At 34.7% G+C, this 16880-nt stretch overlaps 1 protein-coding gene across 2 annotated transcripts in view; it reads right to left on the reverse strand.

Moving 5' to 3' along the window:
* The window catches only part of LOC129568376 (synaptotagmin-6), a 26816-nt gene extending 18245 nt beyond the window's left edge, over positions 1-8571 (reverse strand). For both annotated transcript variants that reach the window (XR_008687944.1, XM_055446170.1), the window contains exon 1: positions 8048-8571. The gene's annotated coding sequence lies outside the window, so the exon portion shown is untranslated. The remainder of the gene's footprint in view (positions 1-8047) is intronic.
* Between the last annotated feature and the right edge of the window lie 8309 nt (positions 8572-16880).

Below are 16880 nucleotides of genomic sequence, written 5' to 3' on the forward strand. Positions count from 1 at the left end.
TTGTTTTTTTTCTTGTTTAATTCGGTCATTTTTATCATTTATACGCTTGACAACATTTGCAAGTGCATTTAAATGGAAACCAACGCTCGCTCGCTAATGAAATATCTGTCTCTGTCCCTGTTTCTCTTTTCTGTACTATATATTGGTGTGTGTAAAAATTTAGTGCGTAGTGCTTGCTGTAACCAACTGTTCTAATGATCTAAGAAAAAACGATTCTCTGGAGACTCGGCAGCAAAAAAGCAACAGAACAAATGGATTACGAAGAAAGTTTTGTTTCATATTATGACACACGTACAATGTACGTCGTATATCCAAGAAAATAAATCAATATTAATTTTGAATGAAGTATATATGTTTCTAGGCAAAGTTTAGGCAACCAATCACTGTTCGGAGGAATTGCTTAAAGACATCATCGAAAAAGGTTTAGTCATCGTCCTGACATTCAATTCTTTTCGAATTTTGATTCATTAGAAATTGTAGCGGAAAATCTGTTTCAATTCAGAATTAACATATTTCATCAAATTTAAATCAATTTAATGTTATTGTTGTCGTTCGACAGGCGAATACGGATATCAATTTAACTTGTGAACTAACTCCGTTCAATTTGTTCGTATTTCACATAAGCCTTGGTCGCCGGTTTTGCTTTGTATCATGAATACTTTCTACATCAAATCCAAATTTTCACAAACTGTTTATCCTTGGGCAATGAAAAGGACACATTGAATTAACCGATTAGGGCCTAAGTCAACAGATTGCAAGAAGGTAATCCATTTTCTTGCAATGACTACTTTTTTATGCCATCAATTTAAGAAAATTGTACGGATAAATGTACCCGTGTGAAAAAATAGTAACTGAGCAGTCAGTTAACTAATTGGGACAAAAATGACTTACTTTGATTGACATTTCAGTACAAAGTGTAGTGTAAGTCTATCATAGTTAACTGAAATCATTTGAAGTTACAAGTCAATCTAAGTTGCTTCATTTGGGACCAAGTGATTTTCTTAGAACAAAAATATAAATTCAATCAACTAAAGTCAACTGAAGTTATAGTCAGTCAGTCATTTCTTTTTCACACGGGTATGCAAACGTTTCTGTTCGATATTGCCTAGTGTATGATGGATAACTTGAATCCAAACAAAATATCGATACGATTAAATAAACAACTAAACAAACGTGAAATACTTCGAATCAAAGAACATGCTATTATTAAACAACTAGCGGCGAAATTCTTCGGGTCTTTTCATCTAAACAACAAAACGCATCTAGTAACAAACATATACAATAAAATCACTTGAACTCTTTTTTTGCGATTTCAATAAGCAAATCTCTCTCTATGTCTTTTAAATCAATAAAATATAGCTCTACTAGTAATGTACAAATGAAAACAAATCAAAAATCGTCCAAAAGAATTTCGAAGACACTACCGATCGGATTGGATTGGTTTAGCACAGAAAATTGCATCTGCACACGGTAAATGCAATTCAAATAAATAAATGTCATGATAAATGATATTTCGGGGAGGTTTTTTTCTTTCTTTTTGCAGCTTCGCTTTGAACTAGTTCTACAAACCGCTCATTCTTTTACAGTTGCCGAACTGAAGGCTGAAAAGCAACGCAGAACATACAGACAAAGTATAGACAACAATATTAATAACAGAATGAAGTACCTAGATTCACTACATGCACGAATTTAAAACACTCGACCCGAGAATGGGAGAAGAGCAAGACAAAGAGCGTTAGACAAAGGTGGCAATAAAATAGTTGCATTCAAAAAATTCAACAACGTAGCAAATGGTTATACGGTATAACTGGCAAAACGTTTAAAATACCTCTAATTTGATACGGCTTTAATTTATTTATTAGGTTTTTGTATTCACTATTCTCCTCCGAACTATTCAAGTGCTCCTTTTTGCAGCATTGAATTTATTGTGCTGGGTAGTTAAAATAGCATTCATTTAAAAAAAAAAGAAGAAAAAAAGTAATACTCATTAATTTATGATGTTCGGATGCTTTTGTGGTCGCGTTGCACTTTTTGGACCCTCACTTTGTTCGTGGGTTTTATTTATCTAGACGAAGATTGAAGGAATACATTTCCGATGAATCGGACTTGAACTTGAATCGTGAAATTGTGTCACTGCAATTTAGAATCTATTTCCATTGAATCCGCAGAATTCGTGAACCACACATGCAGTCCTTTTTGGTATACGTCATGGCATCGCAAACGCACCATTTACCCATTTAGTTAACCGTGAAAATGGAATGTCGGCTGCATCGAAGAGCGTATTGCAATCAATCGACAAATATTGATGATCATTTCACGGTTATTTTCCAATGTTTTCTCTCTTCATTGTTCATTGAACATTCAGTTTGGGGCCTGCATTTTATGACTGAGCGTTCTCACTTCTACTATTATAATACATATAGACTACCTATATATATAGTTTGCTTATCGACATCAATGCCATTCGCATGTATGTATGTGTATTGTACGTTGCATATCATACTATGGGAGATATAATGGACCGAAACCAGTCGGGTACTGCAATTGTAAATTCATTTACAATTCAATGGATTTTAATGCTGAGGCAGCGCAAATATTATTCATATTGTATCGAATCAAGAATCATACGAGCACACATATACGTAGCAACGGCCGCAATACCAAATGCCAACACAAGCTGCATAAGGGAATCAAAACACACTTCATTCTTCTCCAGTTTTCATCGGGGATCGCGAACAAACGTATTAGCCAAATAGAAGGCATACAGTAACAATAATAACTCGAGATGCAATGTGCTTATATGTAATATTCTTATTGTAATTCATTTTTTTCCATTATTAAATAATATGCCGTTGAAAAATTTCAGTTCTTGTTATCCTGCTTCGGTTTGGTTTCGCCTTTTTTACTTACTCGCATGTACTATGTCATGTCATAGTATGTGTGAGTCTGTGTATATTTGTGCTTATGCTTGAGACTGATGTTTGCCAATCATTCAAGCATGTAATTGGTGACAAATGAATTTGGCGTATGTAACAGCTTTTGTGTATAAATTTTCCATTAATGCAGCCTGGCAAAGCTGAAACCCAACACAATGAGAATTGAAATGGTTTGTGATTCGATTATACATGTAAAATGAATTGCGCCCAGGGGCATACATCAACTTGAACTTTAGTTTCGGTTTATTTTTAGTTTTATACCATTCGATACGAAAATATAATTGAATGCTGGAAATAACGCTCATAACAATTTTTCGTTATAATACTCCATCAATTATTTGTGAATAGTTGTAGTTGCAAACTCAACGCTCAAATGAGAAATATGGCCTTATATTGTAGTAAATAGTATAGTGATGACTGGAACATGGCAATCGCAGTTTGTGCTCATTTTCTACTATCTTTCTTTTTTCGTCTTGCGAAACGAAATTGAAATGATTAGGTATATAAAGTCAAACTGCGCAGGATGTTGACTCTTAATTTCGCTCCACTCCACTCAAAAATTCCGTGAATATTTTTCAACAAACTTGTTTAACATCAGTTTATTTGTATTTCTGGTGAAAAGGGTTTTCGGTGAAATTTCACCGTAAAAATTTATTTATGCACGAATCAAAAGACTTGGGTTCATTCTCACTTTAAATGCTCACAGGATGTATGGATCGCGAAATCATTATCTTCACCACCGAAAATTTGTACTTGAGTATAAACATAAATTTTAAATTAAATTTAATTTGTATTTCTTAGTTCAAAGTTTCTGTGGCAACCACAGAAATTAGCTTCGGCGAACATTGGCACTTTACACGTAGTTCTTAACTATTGCCTTTCTCAACAAAATTACGAAACAAAAATCCATTTATATTTACACACGTGTATAGTACACATTCAATTAAAAATTTCCGATCAGCATTCGCGCGATTTTTTGTTTCAATTGTAATACTCAAAAGGTCAATTTTTTGGTCAAGTGAAGCACATAAACCACAGAAATAATGAATCGTTTCGACACATTTGAACATTTTTGATACATAAATGGGGTGAATTACTACTGGAAAATTGAATTTAGTTGTACTGCAAATGCGTTAAAACAACGCAACGCATACGCGTCAGCAGCTAATGTTAGTTAGTGCTGCTGACGTCAGCTAATAACACGCTCTGCTTTTAACCTGATGTGAAATTTTTTTGTCTCTCTCTTTAACTTTTTATTTTTCTATCTTTATCCCAAAAACCATGAAAATGTTTAAATTTGATGCAATTAAGTACGAAAATGTTGAGATTGAGTCCGACAAATTCCGAACCTGAGCCGCACAAGCGTTTGAGTTAAACGACGAAAATGTGAAATAAAAGGACATAAGAAGAAGTAGAGATGTTAAATTTCAGATGCTGAAGCAAACACGTTTACAATCTACACCAATCGAGGATTCAAAATTTTCCTTAACAATATGTTTGAATTTTAACTTGAATCTAGAAAATGCACACTTTGGAATGGACAGGGACACACCTAATTAATTGCTCCGAAATAGATAAATGTATCTACTGAAATGATGTCATTGCACATATTTATTCGACTGAATCATGGCTACATTCGATTAATCATTTGAGCTGAGCGTGACGTTATAATATAACGGTTATATTATCACTAATAAGAACTTCTCATTGTGAAGCAACAAAACATGAGATGTATACAGATTAATGGCAGCAAAATTATAATGATTTTCCCGATCAATGTCAATTAAAATCTAGTGAGGAGGAATGAATTTATAGGCAAAATGAGAGTAAGAGAGCTTTTTGACTTCGGAACGAATTGCTTTTCAATTGATTGAAATTCAGTAGCACCACAAAAAAATCTTGCCGTTTCAATGGTTCAAGACACAACAAGAAGCACAAACACGTTGTCTAGAATAAATCGGCTGTGATGGAACGAACGACAACGGATGGGCATTATACATACGCACAAATTGATGTGGAAAGTGAACAAAATCCAATTAATGAAGGATTTCGGTTACCTCGTTATACTCTTCCACATGCTCTAGTTCGGTTCTCCTTTCCTACTCCTTCTTGCTGTCGCTGTGTGAAGCAGTTCAAGTCAAATCAAATAGAAAATTATTTAACCAACCACAAAAAAGCATAAAATTAAGGGAGGGAGAGGGAGAGGGAGAATAAGAATGAGTTCTCTCATAGAAAATATAAAGTGTAGAAAAAAAGAGAGCTAGACAGAATGAATAATGAGATGTTTTACACACAGTGGTTGTGAAGATCACCAACAGAAGAAAAAAATTGACATCTGACCACCAGAGAAACGATAAAATACGGTATGAGATACACGCATAGTCCGGGACCGTTGCAAAAGCAGATAAAAAGTGAAAAATGTAAATGGTTTTTTCGAAGAGATATGTTTCGAGCATGTAGGCATCATCCTCACCGCTAAAGAAAAACATCGTGTATGAAATCTGGCTATTGTCATGATATTGACACATGATGACTCTACTGATATGGACAATCATGAACATCGCCAAATTGCTCTTGACTGATTAAATATTATATGTAGGAAGTAGGGCGCAACTCGCTACTGAAAGCTGTAGACTCTACGACCGTCAGTCTACTCAGTTGCGGTGTTCTTCAACATTTCAAGCAGAGAGTAAAATAGCTGGCAGTCGTGCCCATTTTGGGCAGTCGTCAAGCCATTTGGGCAGTTCTAAAATTGATTTTGGGCAGTTCAAAAACATCCTTTTTAAAAAATATCAACAGTAGAAAAATTCAAATTATAATCATTTTTAATATTCTAAACAATCAAATTTGAAAATTCGCACCTAGTTGTCACTATTCACACTAATTACTGACAACTGAGTAAGTCATACGAAAAACGTGTTGAATGTCAAAGTTGTTGTAAAATTCAATTCCTATTCATTTTCTGTAGATTTGTTTCCAAATTGATATTAATATTTATCACTCAAATGTAAAAAAATGCAAAGGAATTTTTTCCGAGGCCAAAAATCTCGCGGATCCCGATTTGATACCGAGCGATAACGATGGAAATACAAATACCATTTTTGATTTCTGAATAAAAACAAATTCATAATATATGTGCAATTCATATAATAAATGATTTATGGTAAAAACAAAATTTTGGGCAGTACTCATTTTCGCTTATTTTACTCTCTGATTTTAAGTATTGAAAGTATCGTTCACCTATTTATGATTGCACAACCAACGAATAATCAAGAAAACGCAATTTTTCGTCATTTGATCAATTCTTTAGAATCTCAACTTGTAAGATTTCTTGATACACAGCAAAATCCCATACACTACGATATGATACGTGCAAAATTTATGTTATGCGATCGTGGTACGACGACAAACACATCCAGTTCTTTCAACCGAAAAAATAAAATCGATACCATAATGGAAAGAAACATATAAAAGTGTACACTTCACGTGGAGCTATATGCAATGCGTATAGACTGAGAGCACAAAAAAGAAAAGCGTAATTCTGCACTTATGATTTTGAGTGTCTGGGCCAAGCAAAAGTACGGCCAAATCACGCACATCGCACAAACCAATGTCGAAACAGAAAGAACGGTGCACACAGTGGCACAACACCAAATTCAAATTAATCGATTTTCTCTGTTTACTATCTTTTAATACTGAAATTGGTTTTTGGGTGCAGTTTTTTTTTCATCACGACTTTTGGTAAAGCTACCCGAATGTAACTTTATTATTTATCGCCTTTGCTCTTCAACAGAAGAATCACAGATTGACCTATTTCACAAAGCTTATCCACATACTATTTTGGCCATGATAACGAACATCATTAATTCAATTGAGTTTATTTCAGCAGTTATTTCCCTTTTCCAGAAGAATTCGTGCAAAATTTCCAAATCCAATTGCACTTGAATACATCAAAATCGACCGAAAGTCTTTTTTGTGGGAAAATACAATTTCACACTCACACAACATTCACACACCAAACAATGTTTAGTCTTTTTTAATTTTTTCTCGTCTTAATTTATTTTTGTTTGACGCACTTTTTCGTTTACCTTATCAAGCCAGATAATGTGTTTGCATGCGTAATTGTACATCAGCAACTATAAAATTGAATAGAATAAAATGGAACAAGATTGCGGGTGTACAATGTTCATAGCGTCGTTATTGAAAAAGAATCGAGAGCAAAATAATTTGGTTTAGGTTGACATTGAGTATCCATGGGTCGACATGGCTTGACTCAGCGTCTGCGTATACTTGTGTACGAATGTCCCATAAATCATAGAATACAGCTTTTACGTTACCTTTAACGCGTAAATGTTGCTGCTTCGATTGTGCTTTCGGCGTCGTAGCCATTGTTGTATTTGTATATATATGTATATAGTTGCATTATCTTTTACCATATACACAGCATAAGGATTTGAATCTGCTGTCGTTATACACACAATATGGTTTACACACCATTTTCGTATATATAGCAACTCAAACTGTTGAATATCAAATATTCCGTTCGTTTACGACGGAGTGTATTCGCTCCTTTGCCACATTCCTTGCTCCGTTATTATTGCGTTTCGTACAGTTTCGTATATACATATATTATGTATCGTATCGTATTGGAAACGATTTCAATTTCTCTCTCCCTCTCCCTCTTTCTTTTTGTCAGTTACTTGGTTCAATACAATGCTTAAGTTAGTTGCTTAATTCGTTTCCATTCAATTTGTAAGTGGTTGGGCTACTGAAATGTGTTTGATGTTGAAAGTTGCGCCTTTTATTGTCCAAAAACATGTATATACGATAAGGATTATTCATGCGAATAAAACAGTAACAATTCTCTTTGGGATGGTAATTTCCAACTCAATTTCGGGAATTTATCAATATTCATATGATTGTGTGCTTTACGTTCTTTTTGTATGAAATTTGCGAAAATCCATCAACGAAATTTATTGCATGCAAAAAATATCCCTCGTAAAGTTTCTATCGAATGCCATAATCTTAAATTCATGTAATTGCGCATTTGTCTGTAATTCGATATTTTTTCCTCTTTTTTTAATGCACAAATAAAATCCTTCATATCTTACCATTCTCACGACTGGCTGCTGGCACCTGAATTTAATACTTCGATTTCCAGCAATTTTCTTTAATAAAAACAGTCTTTTACAATCACTCGCACCACAACTACGATTTAAAATTGATTTTGATTTTTTTCAGCTTTCATTCGAAACACCGAAATTATTTTGCTACTTTTGATTTATCCAATCCGAATGCGAGCTGAGCCGTCGTCTGTGGCTCCTGCAATCTTTTTGACTTTAAACACGTAACAGTTTGGTACAATGAACACACTTAGTTTGATTGGAATATATTTTACTGCGTTCTTTAATAAAATCACTTCTTGAAACATTCAATTTCTCCGGCCTTCTCTCGTAAATGTTCAAACATTCAGTCTGAAACTCCGTCGAAAGCTGCCCTCAAATTCAAAAAAGAGAGAAAAAAAAAGAATTATATTGTTGCGTCTTAAACTGAACTAACTAAGAGGAAAACTGGTCTGGAAATCATTGAATCACGGAACGCAACGATAAAATTATTGCGAATACCGACGAGTATCGCGGTGAGTGTTTCGAGCTCAACTGTTGTGATAAAATTTTCGTGGCTATATCCAGTTGAAGAGTGTTAGCCCATACCAACAAGTAGAACAGCGAGCGAGAGAGAGAAAGAAGGAGTGCGCGTGTAACGAAAGCAATACGAATGTAAATGGAATAAAATTCAGAAGGACAGTTAACTGAGCTCACCGAGCGATGTAATGGAAAAATCAGTTGAGAAAAATAGAAAGAAAATACTCGAACGACGAAAGCACACACTCAGTTCGAAATCCCAGCTCGGTGTGTGTTTGCCAGCATGCGCATTGAGCAGTTGGCGTTGTTCGGTGCTTTGCTACTACATTTTTTGAAGCAACAACAAGTGAGTGATTCTATGAGTGTGTGATGACTGTGTATATATTTCTATCGTTGCTCTCCGCACATTGCAACAGGTCCCAGAAATTGTACGCGCACATAAACTGCGAGAGCTTCGTGAGCGAAAATTTTCGTCTATTTTGTGTGTTTGTGCTTGGCTACACATACTCGCTACACATGAACCATCTATGTTGACAAGCGATGTGCCATGCGTTGTCTCTTTTCAATCCATTGCACGACAAAATCCACCGAAATTATTTTCATTGCACTCCCTTCATGAGTTTTATCGTGGCGTCTGTCGCGTATTCTTTTCTTGTTGAAAATGTTCTTGAGCCAAGGAGCAGCAAAGTCAAAAAACAGAGAACTTTTTACGAAATGTTTGCTATGGCACGACCATAATAAATAATTTTCAATAAAATATACGTTCGTATTCGTATTCATGTTCGTGAAAGTATTTCGATATCACGACATTGAAAAATGCTACTTTTCAAGAATCACATAACAAGCATCAAACCATATTTATATTTGGATGAAATAAATGCGCGCCATAATAGAGAACAAAGTTGCAATGTTTGTTTGCTTATATCGAATGTGTGAAATTCCTGCTATGAATGTAATAAAGGGAAATCATCGATAAATTTTTGCACTCTTTCTCTCTCGCTCATATTAGTTTTTATTCTGGCTCTACCCAACGCTGTCCCCGTCACCTGTTCTGTCTAGAGCTGCTAGTTTGAATTTATGCATCACTAATCACCAAGTTACTGTCAAATTTTGAATAATTGTGCAGCGCCACTCATCAGTGACGGCACATTCAGCTATAAACAGCCGTAATCGAAGTCGGGATATTGTGAAACATTGCGAAATCACACCAATCAGTATTGAACTTTGCCGTCATTAATGGATGGCGCTCTACAATTTAACAATTCGTATTTTGTATACAATCAACGCGAGATTATAACCGTGTGTCACTAATGAAAGAGTTTTTGCAACAACAAGATATGGATGATATCCAAATGATGAAATCACCCTTTATGTAAAAAGGAAATGCCTTTTCCGCTGGATTCTTATCGCTTTGATGCAAATATTTCATTATCAAATTGTTTCAGTCGTGAGAGTATGTGTATTTGATACTGGTAAATGTAATTTGTTCTCACCTTTGACATGCCATTGCCACTTGTGTCGACCAAATTGCAATGTTTGCAAGTTATTTTGAGTTCATCCAAACACATCGATGTTGTCCGATTTAAGGAGACGTATGTATGGTGAACACCAACAATTTCTTCATTTCAGCATATTTCAGTGCTAGGGGCTAACCACGGTTTTAAAAATAACCAATAATGACCGACTTTAAATTTTTTTATCATTTAAACAAATAAATTCCGATATGATCACATTTTGTTCGATTTTGCCCGATTTTTGCAGTAATTTTTTCACTTTAACGAATGCATACTGTTCTAGAAGCGGGGTTTGGTGCATCCTCAGGATCGTTCAGAACTGCTCCCGATTCTGGAAGTGGGTTTTGGTGGATCTGCAGGATGGACCAGACTGGGTTTGACAATGCCCTGGCCCATCCTGAGGATCCACTTTCAGAACCGGGAGCAGTACTAAACGATCCTCAGGATCCACCAAAACCCACTTCCAGCATTTTTGAATCGGTAATGACGTCAGCACATTAAACGTTTATAGTCGATATTAAACGATAAAATTCAATATATACAGATTTTTTCAATTTTTCACGGATGTCATTAAAATTGGGCGATAAAAACAGATTTTTTCAATAAAAAATCCATGGTTAGCCCCTAGTTTCAGTGATGATAAAAAATATTGAATAACATCAACGGAGCATTGTACCAAACTGACAAACACACACGTACGTAGGGTCAAACCGTTTCGGATTCCATGCTTCTTGTGTGCACAACATTCCTTCTTGTAATGGTAATTACCTGCAATATTCTTGATTCAGTGCGGTGTGAAGCGTTAGGAACACTCTCAAAATCACTCAATCTCTCTCTCTCTCTCTCTCTCAGTAGCGAATGAAACGGGTGTAGTGGAGCACCCAGTCGATTTGTTTGACGCGGGCACACCATTAATTGTGTTGTGCTCTCGATTGCCATACTTCACTTTCATTTCATCTGTTCGTTTGTTCGTTCGTTGGTCCGTTTTTTCACTCGATCAAGTAGCGAGCGTTCCAATGACGCTTCTATCGTCGTTATAATATTTCATTCGTTTAATATGCAATTTAGTTCCAATTTGTAGATTATTTGCGTCGCTTATCCCCATTTCTAGGTTTATAGTTTGGTGTTTCTCGTTCGAATATATTTGGTATGCGCATCTGCGACTTGAAGAAAACGACACAACAATGAATGTGGACACAATGGGATGTAATGGTAAAGGAATATTTCGTATTCGTTTCTTTTCACTTTTAATGAATTAAGGTTCTGGTTTTTGTTTCCATTGTGTCCGCCTTCCATTGTCGTACATACACCAGTACGCGCGCATCCAATGCCATCGTCATGAAAAAAAACAGGAAAATTAGTTTCTGACCATTAGAAAACCACAAGGCAAAGTCATTTCATTCGAGATTCAAATTATACGATTCGTTTGGTATGGTTCTTTGTTCAATCTCACTTTGAGCCACTTTTCGCTTGCATTTTCATATGAAGTAATTTCTTGTTCGAGCAGTTTTGTAATCGCACTTCGTGTCTGTGACAAGCAATTGTTATCAGTATTCCATTAAAATTCCATTTATTTGTAGAAACTTGCACAGAAGGTTTTTTTTTGTCTCGACAAAACGCAAAAATGTGCTCCCATTTCAGTAGATACAATATTTTCATGAGATAATGAACAATCGCAAGCTATTGTATCATGTCCAAATTGAAATGCAATTGATAGAAACCCCACAAAGAAAATTGGTATTGCACTCATAAGACATTTATTACCCATTTTCTTTGTGCAATAAGTAAACTGTTCTGAATACATATTTGCAGTGAAGGATCCAATCTAATGTAAAACCGTACATAGAAACACTTTTGAGAGTTTTATTTTCAAAGGTTTCACTCATCGAGTCAGTTAATCATAATATTTTTTAACCAAAACAATTTAGCAATGAGACATCTGGACCTAAATGTAAACGTTTGACAAAAGTATTGTTAAGCTACAACTTGAAGCGATAAACATGATTAAAAAAGAGATGGAAAAAAATGTTGGCTTAAGAAGTTAGATTAAATATATGAATGATACGAAAACTCTGTATAAAACTTTTTAATGGTGTTACTTTGGTGTCACGTTGACGACTATTTAAATTTCATTTTCAGTTTTTCGAGTTTTGTTTTCGGTTAGCTTGATAGACAGACTTCCCATTCATTGGGAATTTTCACAATAGAAAAGAAATTTAAAAAGTCTTCGGGCGGTTTCTAAGATTGACCTAGCTATCACAATTTGGCGGAAGAGAGAACATTGCATAATGATAATCCCATACCGAAAGTCACTGTTCTGATTCGTTTGGTACACATAGTCAGTCAAAAAGGTATAAAATATATCAGTGTAAAAAAAGTACTATTAAAATGACTGATTTCGTTTATTTCAAAGGTGGTTGTTCTATGACAGTCTATACAATTTTTAGGCGAAGTCACAATGTGTGTGTGTGTGTGTGTGTGTGTGTGGAATCAATCATATAAAACGTTATCTATGTCAGATACTTTTGATCATATAATTTCAAATGCATTCAAATTGAATGTTTGAAAAACGTGCAAATATTCAACCTCATTAGAATAAATAGTATATAAATAGCTCATCTTCCGTAGGTTTGGTGACGCCGAAATGACGAAAGCAAAAGTATAAATATATGATACATTATATATTGTAAGTCCATTGTAGTTGGAGAAGAATTTTCTGACTGACTGTATATTGATGATGACGACTGAAAACATCGTGCATGTTTTCCCTTATGAATTCCTAACAAAATCACGGCATACACCAACATGGTACGGAAGAGGAAAATCTCGCGGCTAGTTAAAGATGCACGATGTAAAAACACTTTGTTTACATTCAATTATTAACTTGAATTTTTAAATTGTAGGTGTTGAAGTGAATGGCCGATTTGTCAATCACTCTTCAGCGTATTGCATTCCGGATTGAAATAATAATAACTCAATCATTTATGACACGTGTTGTCATTCTCAAAGGTGTTTTATGCGTAATTATTCATACGAAGCTCCATTTCAGTTAACTCCAACAGTTAACAAGTGACGCACTCAACAAGCCGCACAATGCAAGCGAAGCAGTCTCCATTGAAATGAACCGTATCCTTTTTTTGGTAACAACGAATATCGATAATAGCGATCTCGTTTAGAAGCAAACAGATTCATATACATACCTATACCGTATATATATGCATCGCATCACAAAGTATGACGAGCATTGAAAAAACCGAAATGTGCAACGCGAAATACACATTAGGCTAAGTTCATAATAAAAAGTTACAAAGGAGCCACAGTTTTTGTTTCTGTGCATATTTTAGCGATAATGATGTTTCAAATACAAATAAAATATTAAATGGAGAAAATGCTCATGCAATCAAACTTTTTTTTAAACAAACGAAAACTTTTCTCGTTCCGTCTTTCATCACAGTTTTTAATTATTATGAGAGTGCTTTCAACCGTACTGAATAACGCAATTACTTGCTAACGGGATTGTTCATGAAAATTGTAAACCAAAGTCATAATCAAATTGCCCCAATTCATTGAACAATATTTAAATTACATTGCAAAGTTTCTGATTTTTCTAAAATAAATAATGAAAAACCGATATGATGCGAAATCACTATATTGGGAATCAACACATGTTTCTCCAGATCAATTGCATCAATGCCCCCATTTTTAAATCAAACGCATCATGATGCATTTTCAACGCTCGACGTTTGCATTTCATTTACCTAGCATACTATTGTGTGAAGATTGACATTGTTGTACGTATAAAATGCAATGTGTCAGGATAAATCCGACATATACGGTTTGCGATCACTCGAATATAAGTTCATTCGCAGAGGTATTCGATGTGTTTGAATTTTGCTTCAAATCATGAGTAAACGGATATGAATTTCATAAGCCATTGTATGCCCATTTTATGTTTATTTTAATCTCAATTCATTTTGTTTTCTTTGTTTATTTGCTTATTTCATTTCATTTCATTTCACTCAAAGTTAGCATTCCATTTCATTTCCAACGTTGATATTTTTAACATAGCAAATACTGTTGTCGGTATGTCATAAAAAAATTCGCAGCCCAGCTTGAAATAACATGTACTGCCATAAGCGGGAAAATGTTCCAGCAACACAGTTTTGACTGTCAATAAACTTCAACCAATCACTACTTCATCGTTATACCGAAAATCGAGTATTTCAGAACGGGGATAGTTATACCACGAAGACATTGGTACAATGATTTCTAATTATAAAAATCCCGAATCAACATACTTAAGCATTTGAAATGGGAAAATATAACAGCTATAGCTGACCCAGTTTCTTGCCTATTGCACAATTTTTACTCCAAATCATAAAATAGAACTTTTCATTCAATATTGAATCACATCGGATTACCTGTTTGCTGCACAACGCTTCGATTTCGATGAATAGGACAATTTCACTTTGTATGTTTTTCTTGATGCGAAACAAGTGTCCTCATCTCTCGATGACGTTTTTCTCATCATAAATGCAAATGTTGTTTGGTGTTAAAAATGAATGGAAAATTTTCACGCATTTTCATAGCAGTATACAGTTAAAAAAATCAGTTCGTATGATTGACGTCAATCGCAGTTCAAAATTATTTCCGAATGAAGGCTTTTTCCCTGTGTGTGAGACTGAAAATTTTAGCATTTCTAGCGGGAGAGATGAATGAAAGCGTGCGTGCGTCAATAATAAATAGCATTAAGGCCATGAATCACGTGTCACATTTTCATATTCTGATATAATAAACCGCACCTGAACTCACTACATGGATTGCACCCATTTTCTACTCTGTTTGCTTACGAAGCCAAGAACTTTTCATTTTATTAGAGCGAACATTCAATTTTGCATCCACAAATAAAATGTAAATAAATGCAACAATTTCAATGAATTCTACGTTTTCGCGTTCGGATCGCCATCACATTGGTTCGTTCCAAAAAGAATGACAATGTAATGAAGCGAGTCGAAGCAGTTTAATCAAATCAGAACAAATTGAAAGAAATCAATTGAAATGAGTTGTTCTATTTCATGATGAAGTTTTGCACTTTGTTTCTTTACTCTCTGTGAAGAAAAGGTAGGCTTTTGTCATGAATCCAAATTCATTTTTCGAAAAATTATGGACGAATTTCCAAATATTTTGGATGATTTTCTAAATATTTTGGACGATTCTCTAAATATTTTGTGCAATTTTCAAATAATTTTGGTCGAAATTCGAATTTCAGAGTTGGAGACGAAAACAGATTTGGACGTTTTTATAATTTTTCTTTCGGAACGTCCCAAAAAAATGTGAAAATCGACCAAATTTTTTTTCCATTTTTTAAATATTTTTTGGACGATTTTATAAAAATGTTGTACGGTTTTTTCATTTTTTTGGAAGAAATTTCAATTATTCATTTCAGAATGGGATGATTTTTCTCATTCATTTCCGTCCATCATTCTGCAATCATTTTTATTACGACATTAAATAGAAAAAAGGTGTTTTCCCAAATCAAATCGATTCCAATCCATTTGGAGCAGATAATTAACTTTAGAGCATTGCTAGTTTGCGTCGTCGGCAAACAATGCTGATTAACTTTAATTCAATCTAATTATGGATCTTTAGAAAGGAGATGCCATGTGCGTATATATGGCATTCAACCACGTAATACTTATGATACAATCAAGTTTAGAATCGATTCTATGACCTGGGTTATGTTTTCGCCTATCGATTGTAAATCGATTCGAATTGTTTACGCAAAACGTTTTCCTGAACATTCAATAGAAATTATGTATGCCAATCAGAGTGGATATAGGTCTTTGTTATGAGCCACGGTTGCTTTTGTAAACGTTAATAGATATTTAGCTACTGGTATACGGCTTTTCGACTAATAAAACTGTATGAGTAGAGCAAATGCTGCTGGTTAAAAGGCTACTGGAAAATAAACCAGGATCAATGATGACCTAGTAATATCCAATACTGTGTTGTATTGCACATGGAATTCAAGCTAATTAGAACATATGTGTATTTTGATAGAAGTGATTAGGCAATAATCCCAACAATAGATCCAAACCGCATCGATTGTGAATATTTCATGGATTTTCAGTTTTATGGTCTATACTTTTGGTCAAAATTTTAAATTTGATGAGTTCCGAACTTTGTATTCCTTTTTTCAACAATCTATTAAATAGCTTCCTTACTTGTTCCCCGACAATAATGAAATGCCAGAATTTGTTTCGTTGCTGTTGAATAGATTCAACAAAGGAAAGAATATGAAATGAAGTATCATGTTGCCTAAGAGCCGGTCGTAAAATTCACAAACTTTTTTATTGAATATCATGATGACGTCCGAAAAGCGCATACAAAATTACACAATATTGCTTATATTGAGTGGTCCAAACAAAGCACCACTTTCCGGATCACAATAACACACTGAATAGTTCCTGTTTATGAAGATGCGTTTCACCTCAAGTACCATGGAAAATTATCTACTTATCACCACGTTATGTCAATATAAGGCTGTCGCTGCATTGTTATTCCACGTTAGTTAGCTTTTTGTCACCATCAACAGGACACTTGAAGCGGCACAATGGCGGAAACAAAAAATCATTGCCGGAATAATTGCTGGCTAATGTCTCATGTAACTGAATGTTTGCAATTGTCCGTATATTTCAATGGGAATCGTTCAATCACAATCAAACAATGCAACAAGAGATCATAAATCTATCTTTGCTTCCTTTTTTTCGCTCAATCACTTTGTCTCT

The sequence above is a fragment of the Sitodiplosis mosellana genome, unplaced genomic scaffold, assembly GCF_009176505.1.
Source record: "Sitodiplosis mosellana isolate CC-2019 unplaced genomic scaffold, AAFC_SMos_1.0 Smas_scaffold_18, whole genome shotgun sequence".
NCBI lineage: Eukaryota > Metazoa > Arthropoda > Insecta > Diptera > Cecidomyiidae > Sitodiplosis > Sitodiplosis mosellana.